This window comes from Chiloscyllium plagiosum, unplaced genomic scaffold (genome assembly GCF_037043375.1).
Source record: "Chiloscyllium plagiosum isolate Xiang-an unplaced genomic scaffold, Cpla_swu_hap1 HiC_scaffold_35, whole genome shotgun sequence".
Classification (NCBI taxonomy): Eukaryota; Metazoa; Chordata; class Chondrichthyes; order Orectolobiformes; family Hemiscylliidae; genus Chiloscyllium; species Chiloscyllium plagiosum.
Genome location: NW_028270173.1, coordinates 37,454,186 through 37,462,843, shown reverse-complemented (window position 1 = coordinate 37,462,843; position 8,658 = coordinate 37,454,186). Strand labels below are relative to the sequence as shown.

At 44.1% G+C, this 8,658-nt stretch overlaps 1 long non-coding RNA gene across 1 annotated transcript; it reads right to left on the bottom strand.

The window, feature by feature from the left end:
* Nucleotides 1-1,601: 1,601 nt before the first annotated feature.
* Nucleotides 1,602-7,636, bottom strand: LOC148140668 (uncharacterized). The gene is made up of 3 exons (XR_015752951.1): nucleotides 7,527-7,636; nucleotides 4,576-4,629; nucleotides 1,602-1,641 (listed from the first exon to the last, which is right to left on the bottom strand). It is a non-coding gene; the product is annotated as an uncharacterized LOC148140668 (long non-coding RNA).
* Nucleotides 7,637-8,658: the final 1,022 nt, after the last annotated feature.

The following is an 8,658-nucleotide window of genomic DNA, read 5'->3' as shown; positions in this document are numbered from 1 at the left end:
CCATTGAGGGCCAGTGAAATCAGTGAGAGATTAGAGGAAGGCCCTGCAGGAACTGCTGTTAATGCCACTGAAATCATCAGTCCTAGCACCGAGATTCCTTTTAGCAACCTGTCTGGCAAACTCAACTCTACCCACTGCAAGCGGTTCAAGGGTCATATCGATCATCCCATCCCAAACTCACCCACAGCCACACAGAGGACAAGGCTGCAGTCAGCATCAGCACTGCTCCATGAGCACCACGCAGGGCATTGATGTGATAGGTGACTGAGGAACCTGGCTGGGCAGATTCTGCTCAGTATCCCAAGTACCCAGGTGAGGGAGACCTCAGTCCATTCCTTACCTCCAGCCCACCAAAGACTGGCCTTGCACAGCCACCTTGGCTGCATGCACTGCTGTACAATTCTGGCCCCATCTCAGAATCACAGGATGGTATTGTTGTAGAAGGAGACCATTCAGCCCACTGCATCTGCACCATTTCGATATCCTCCTGATAATCCCTTGCCTTTACCCTGCACGCCATCTGTATCAAAACAACTATCAAATGCCCCTCTTGAATGCCTCAATTTAACCTGTCCCAACCTCAATGCATTCCATTCTGTTACTACTCACTGTGTAAAAAGATTGATCTCACATCACCCTTACTTGTTTCCACATCATTATAAAATCAATGCCCTCTTGACCATTTCTGTTTTATGAGCCGAAACAGCTTCCTCCTATCTGTTCTATGCAGCCTGCTCATGATTTTGAAAACCTTTATCGAATCCCCTCTTAGCCTTCTGTCTAAGGAGAACAATTGCAACTTCTTCAATCTACCCTCGTCACTAAAGTTTGCATCTCAAGCTACAATTCTAGTCTCAGCGGACACTCAAACTTTGAGCTGTCTGCTGGACGTGAGGGAGAAGTGAACGTTCAAGGTCTAGTGAATTGCTGGGTGATGGACGTATTTGATGCATCTCTTTGGAAAGAAGTATGAAGGAGCAATGGAGCAGTCATCTGGTATATTCAACAGATTGGTTCCAATCATGCGCTTGTTTCAGATTCTAACCCAACATCAGGCACAACGGGTGAAGATTGTTCAAATTCTGGGGTTACCCTGTCAAGTTTCAATCTGCAGATGCCTTCCCTCCCACCCCAACCCCATAAATGTGAGCTTGAGGGGTTGTGAAAATTACTTAATTTTGGGCCTTTCCAATTTCAGGACCTCTCCAAAGTGCTTTACTGCGAAAGCATTGTTGTGAATTTTGGTCATTGTTACAATGCGAGAATCACTGCAGCCAAACTACACAACAACCCAGGCCATCTGTTTCAATGGTACGGGTTGAGGGATACATATTGGCCTGTCTTACTAGGAAGAAATCACCTTCTCTTTAAAATTGTGCTGTGGGGTCACTTATGGAATTTCTTACTCACAGCTCTCCCTTTACAACGAGCTTCTTTGCAGCTACAGTGATAAAGTGGTTCTCTGAAGAATCTAGCATTCCACAGAGGCGATCAACATTTCATTCCAGAGTCGAGGTACGCGCTCTCTGTCTAGGTTCTCTAACAGACTGTGGCTGCAACGTTACCCGCACTCTAGGGCATCTGTTGTGAATAGAGTTGACTCACCTGAGAACATTTTGACCCTTTAGGACCAGGCGGACCCTGGAAGACAAGAATGGAACCAGAAACACATTAGAAAGACAGCAGTGAAGGCATCTCCAACACAGTAATGTCATACGCCTCAAAGTAGACAGCAGCCAGAGCAGCAGCAGAATTGGCTGAAGGAGTCCACCAACAAGCAAGGTGTCCCCATAATCATCAAATGAGTCAAAATACTGTGGGCATTGGAAATCTGAAACAGACACAGAATGCTGGAGGTCTTACAGCATCTGTGGAGACAGAAGCACAGTTAACATAGTCCAGGATGACTCTTCATGAAGAGTCATATTGGACCTGATTAAAAATCACACAACACGAGGTTATAGTCCAACAGGTTTAATTGGAAGCACTCGCTTTCAGAGCGCCATTCTTTCATCAGGTGGTTCATCAGCAATGCTCTGAAAGCTAGTGCTTCCAAATAAACGTGTTGGGCTTTAAACTGATTTGTGATTTTTTAACTTTGTACACCCCAGTCCAACGCCAGCACCTCCAAATCATTTTGGATTTGAAATGTTAACTCTGTTTTTCTCTCCACTGATGCTGAGTTTCTCTAGCATTATTTTTATTTCAGATTTCCATCATCCATAGTATTTTGCTTTTATTCCAATGTCCAGAGTTAACCTCTTGCCTCAGCACATTAAACTTCAATGAAGAAAAATACCCAAAGCAAGTGTTTTACCTGTAATCCATATATCTAAACTGTAATATTAACTCTTTTGAGTTATCATTTAGAACTTACACATTTGTTAGCTCCCATACAAATTGTGAAAAACCACCCTTGTCCATTTTGTGCTTCTCCAAGTAAGATTGTTCATGAAGAGGGCGCTTTCTTGAGCTGGGCCCTCCTATTCCTCCAGACAGACTCTGGGTCACTATCCAGGTCAAAGTATTCCACTTGATTCACAACATATTCACCATTGTCAGCACTGACTCTGTCCATCACCCACAAAGAGTGGCAGCAATGAGCACCATCATCAAAATAACTTTCAACAATTCCAAACCTGGGGCCTCCACCACCTCGGAGGACAAGGGCAGTAGATGCATGGAGATGCCACCTGCTGCAGGGCCCCCTCCAAATCACACACCATCCTGGCTCGCAACCATATCTCTGTTCCAATACTGTCGCTAGGTCAAAAGCCTGAAACTCACTTCAATCAATGTCGGTGTAATGTAAACCGAAGATGCTGGAGAAACTCAGCAAATCTGGCAGCATCTGAGGAAACAGAAGTCGAGTTAATGTTTTTAGGCCAGTTCACTGCACACTGAATAGTTATACTGGACTCAAAACGTTAAATCTCTTTGTCTCCACAGATGCTGTTAGACCTGCAGAATTTCTCCAGCAATTGCTGTTTTACTTCAGGTTTCCAGCATCTGGGGGACTTCGCTTTATAACAATGTGGTGTATCTTGAGTCCAACCAAGGACTGCAGCAGTTCAAGCAAGCAGCTCACAGCTTCTTCTCTAAGGTAATTAGGGTTGGGCAATAAATACCTTGACAGTGATATGCATAAATTCGGCATGAAAGAAAACTGGCTACAGCCAAGTTTGGTGTATGGGATACTAACAGAACAAACTCAGTTTCAGTATCTACAGGTAGAGGGTAATTTCTTGGATATACACCAAGGTTGCCAGCTGATGAACAATCAACCAGTGCTCCCATCTCCTCTGAAGTCTGCCAGGGAGATACAGTCACTGTGTAAAACTGAACTGAAGTGTGGCAGAAAATCTTTGGGACTATTGTCTTTGGAATTCATCGCTGACTGGTGTGGAGGGTGCTGATCTGTTTCAAAAGAGAATGGAATCACAAGAGAAGCCAAAGACCTTTCTAGACAGCAATTGGTGTCATGCGATCCTACTGCAGCTTTTGATGACTTCCACAGGGGAATTTCCTGGAGCATTATTTTCTCCCATTATTCTAGGTTTCTCCAGTTAGCTTTTCTCTCTGGAGATGGCTTGATGATGAGAGTTGCTTCGGTGGGGATGGAGAGGAAGTTGATTAAAGGATTCAGTCAGTCACAATGAACTGGCCATCGTGGGTTTGGATGAGGACTGGTGGAACAACGGCCTTATCCTACCATAGTACAGGTCATTCTGGCATAATGGCCATAACACGATCGACGTTTGGATAATGTGAACTTTCTACTTAGTGGCTATAGCAATTTCCTTTGGCGATCTCGTACAGCGTGATTTTGAGAGCAGTTTTCTATTGTGTAATTTTCTATAGTGCAGAGTTGCAGAGAAATGTAACCATTGCATTATAGCAGAACGACTTGTCGTTTCTTGAGGTTCATCAACAGCCACCCCAAATCTGGAATTTGTATAGGAAGCAATATCTGCATGGTTGTAGCCACCATAAATCAAGACTCCCCCTGCAAAGCTGAAGGTGAGCAGGTGTTGACCATTTAGTCCCTCTAACCCACTCTGCTGTTGAATAAAATCAGGGCTGATCTTTGTCATCAACTCCACTTCCCTGTTTCACACCTTGAATCCTCCTCAGTTGGCAAAAAGCTTGTAATCTCAGCCTTGAAAAGTTAGTCACAAGACAGGAATATCCAGGCTAGGGTGGACAGCAGAGTTTGGAAAGGGGGGTGGCTGGTGCAAAACACAGAGGCGATGAAGCTTTGGATTGCTTAGGTGTGAGAGTATTAACATGGACAGATTGTCATGGGCCGAGAGCTTTTTGAAGATGTGCTCCCTCTCCTTCTTCCCTAGAGCCCTTTCTTCAAATGCATGTTTCTCGGAAAGCAGAAACTTCATTAAAGCTGGTGGCATTATTGTAAATCCATTGTTTCCCCCTTTTTCCCATGTCCCCTGTTGTAACACCCCACGACCACCAAACTGAGCAACTGGGTCGAAAAACACCCAAGCTGGCTTTAGGTTGTTGCTGCATTCAATGATGCCCAAATACCATGGTCTTCAAGCGAGGAGTGAACCTTACCGGTAATCCAGGAGGACCAGGAGGACCGACGGGTCCCGTTCCACCAGAAATACCCTGGAACCAAAGAAACGATGAGGTGAAAATTAAATACAAGCTCATACTGAGGAAATTTGAAATTTTTCCTATCTCTTTCTCTCCCTCTTTGCTGTCTCACTGAGTGTGTCTGGTGCATTTTAATCCCCTGCCCCGCCTCCATGTGGCACTTATTTTTGTTCTGATTAAGGCGCTCTCTGTTTACCTTACTTCTCTCCCATGCCCAGCCAACTTGTTTAACACCAATTCTCACCATAGCTGCCTGACACGGTAACACACCAAGCACTGCAATTAGCTAATGCTGCAGTGCAATGTTGTAATGTTTATGCAGGATTGCACAGAGCATAAGGCACAGAAACAGGCCCATTCTCCTGACCAGTCCAAGCTGGTGTTTCAGTTCCTCTCGAGTTAAACCTTCCTTTTAAAAAAAAATCTTTTATGTGGTTGATTCTTCTTAAATGCATCTAAACCCACTCACTCTCCATGTCAATGAGTCCGACAATCTCACCACTTTCTCAGGTGAGAGATTGGATTGCTCAGTGACTACCTTACGGCCTACAGTTACTCTCTTCTCCACAAAATAATATTCCCCCAGGATCCTCGCTCTTAAAATCTTGCTTAATGTTAAAGACTTGGATGAGGTTTGATTGTCACATTAAAAAAAATTAACATTTTTAATCAGTGAGTCTCAACCACCACCTATGAACAACATGATTTTAAATTTAAATGCCTTTCGAAGGTTTGTGGCTTTGTTGTCCTAGTAAACTGAAATTATACAACTGGAACAGAAGATTTTGAAATGGTCTGGATAACATTTGAACAAATATCTCCAGGTGACCAGAAATATGCACAATGAATGGAATCTCATCACAGTAACTAATTTTCGCTGGTTTGGGGTTGTGTCCTATACACAGTGACTCGGGCCAGCTTTCAGTGTGCATTCTTTAAACTGACCCAAAATACGATGTAAACTCGTGTTGCAGAATTTGTGCCAAACATTCTGTAACCCCTTGCATATTCGTTCGTTTGATTTTTATTGGTAAGGGCTTCAGGCCTGGGTTGGATTCGGCTGAAACCTCCAATAGGATTAAATGGTAAATAATCTTGATGGTGCCCCTGTCAGATTTCTACAGTCATATGCAAAACACTATATGTATCATAGAATCCTGAAAATGGGGAAATAGACCATTTGGCCCAACTGGTCCACACCGACCTCTGAAGAGTAACCCACCCAGATCCATCCCCTACCCTATATTTATCCCAAAGAATGACCAAACTTACACATCCTTGAACACTGTGGGCAATTTAGCATGGCCAATTCACCTGAGCAGCACATCTTTGGATTGTGGGAGGAAACCGGAGCACCTGGAAGAAATGCACGCAAACATGGGGAGAAAGTGCACAGTTGTGCCCAGAACAGACAGCTGTCCAAGGCTGGAATCGAACCCGGTTCCCTGGCGCTGTGAGGCAGCTGTGCTAACCACTGAGCCAGTATGCCACCCCATTGACCCACTGTGTCATAGAGTTGAATAAAAATGATTGTTGTTAACAGATTATAGTTACAATGTTGGGCAGTTAACATTACAATGTTGAAATGTTCACTTGTCAGCATCTTGTGGAGTATTAGGTGCAGTTCTGGTTAACACGTTTATAAAGGACAGAAACTCTAGAGAAGATACAATGACAACCTACGGGGGTGATAGGGTGATAACAGAAATGCATGGATAAAATTTTCAGAAAAGAATTGACAGATTACATCTCTTTTCTCTTGAAAAATAAAGGCCTAGGAGTCAGAAAATTCAAATTGTGAATAGCTTTGAAAGACGAGAGACAGTATGCATCCTCTGTTTCTGTCACACATAAAGAGCACCTGGTTGCTGTTCTTACATCAATGAAGGAATCTTACCTTCAAAGAAATAACAGTCCAAAAACATTGTACCATAAGAGCAGGTCTAGGCCATTTAGCCCCTTCAGCCTGCTACACCATTCAACTGAATCACAGGTGATCTTCTAAATGTACTTCACGTTCCGACATTATCCCCAAATGACTCAGTCTCTTCAATTATCCTCCATATGCAAGATGCTGGCACATTTTACAACTGGTAATATAGAAATGTGTGAAAACTTTTGTAGTGAGAAAAAAGTCTCTGAAAGCGGCCTGTGGGGGTGGCAAGGTTGGTTTATGCCTGGATTTTGTCATAGGACCAAAACCTGGAGACTGTGCCAGTAACTACTGAATGCTAACAGACAAACAAGGACCTTGTGACAGGCTGTGTGACAACAGTGTGCAAGAGTACATTGCTAACAAGAGTACTGCACAATGACAAAATATAATTGTGTCATAGCACTGGGAATTTGAAATTGCACTGACCTTGAGTTAAGGGGAAGAAACAGGAGGGTGGCACTAAGTCAAACTGCTCAGAGGAGGCACAACAGACCGAACAGACCATTTGGCCCAATGCCTTCTGCACCTCAGCAGTTCAATGATTTTGGGAAAACACTTTAGGCCCAAAGACTGGTTAGAAATAATATGGCCATGATGTGCCAATGACTCTTTGCACCTGTTTTGTCATTGCTGAAAGGATCAGCTCCCTCACAGGTTAAGACCACAAATTAACAAACAGTCACTTGGGTCCTTAACACCATAGTGGGAGAGAGTTCAATGACTGTATAGGTAAGGTCAGTATCAAAGAGATGGATCTGAGAGCCCAGTCAGATCACTCCTCTCCCTAGCCCAGCAATACTGAGGCTAAGTGGCTGACACCCATTTACACAGCAGAGATTAGACTTGTGTCTTTGTGGGAGCCGTAAAGACTTATTACCACAACACAAGTACCATGTGACTATGTTAAACAGCAATACTGAAATACTGCAGGAAATTGGTGTTCATTTGAAACATGAAGGTTGAAAGTAATTACAGTGTCTCCTTTAAGTCCTTCTTTTCCCGGTGGACCAGGCAGGCCACGATCACCCTTCTCCCCTTGCTCTCCTGGTGGTCCAATCAATCCAATCAGGCCAGGGTGACCCTGAAAGACAAATGCAATGGTAAATAGGTATGAAATTTAAACGGGGCAAGCACAGAATCCCAAGAGAGTCAATGCAGGAACACACGTGGACCCAAACCTCTGCTACCCACCTCTTAATTCACAGCAAGGACTTTTGTTCGTCCATTCACATTGGCTTGTGGTCAAGCATTACCTTCATTTTTAAAAAAAAATCCACATTTCTTTTCAAGTGCCTCCAATAGCTCGCCGTTTCTCTGTACGTGTATTCTACTCATGCATATCTGAGGCAAAGTATATCTGACATTTCGGAGACATGGATAGAGCAGGGTGAGGAATGGATTTTGCAGGTTCCAGGGTTGAGATCTTTCATTAAAAAGAGGCAACGCGGTAAAACAGGAGAAGGCGTGGCGTTGTTAGTCAAGGACAGTAACGGTGGCTGAGACAACGTTTGCTGCGGACTCGTCTACTGAGGTAACGTGGGCTGAGGTTAGAAACAGGAGATGAGAGGTCACACTGCCTGGAGTTTTATTATTGGCCTCCGCAGAGTTCCAAGGCTGTGGAAGAGAGGGTTAGGAAAATTATTCTGGGTAGGAGTGAAAGGAACAGGGTGGTCATTATGCGGGACTTTAACTTCCCCAACATTGACTGGAAATGCTCTAACCCTAGTACGTCGGAAGGATCAGATTTTGTGCAATGTGTGCAGGAGGGTTTTTTGACACACAGGAGGGCCAACAAGAGGGGAGGCCACACTGGATCTGGAGCTTGGTAATGATCCAGGCCAGGTGTTTGACTTAATTGGAGGTGAGCACTTCAGAGAGAGTGACCATAATTCAGTTACGTTTTGTTTAGTGATGGAAAGGGATAGGTACATGCCGCCGGTCTAGAGGTATCGATGGGACAAGGGCAATTATAATGCAATTGGTCAAGAATGTGGTAGCAAAATGCAGGGGATGTAGACAATGGAAATGTGGAGCTGGTTTAAGGAACAGATATTGCGTGTCCTTGATAGGTCTGTCCCTGTCAGGCAGGGAGGTAGTGATAAGGT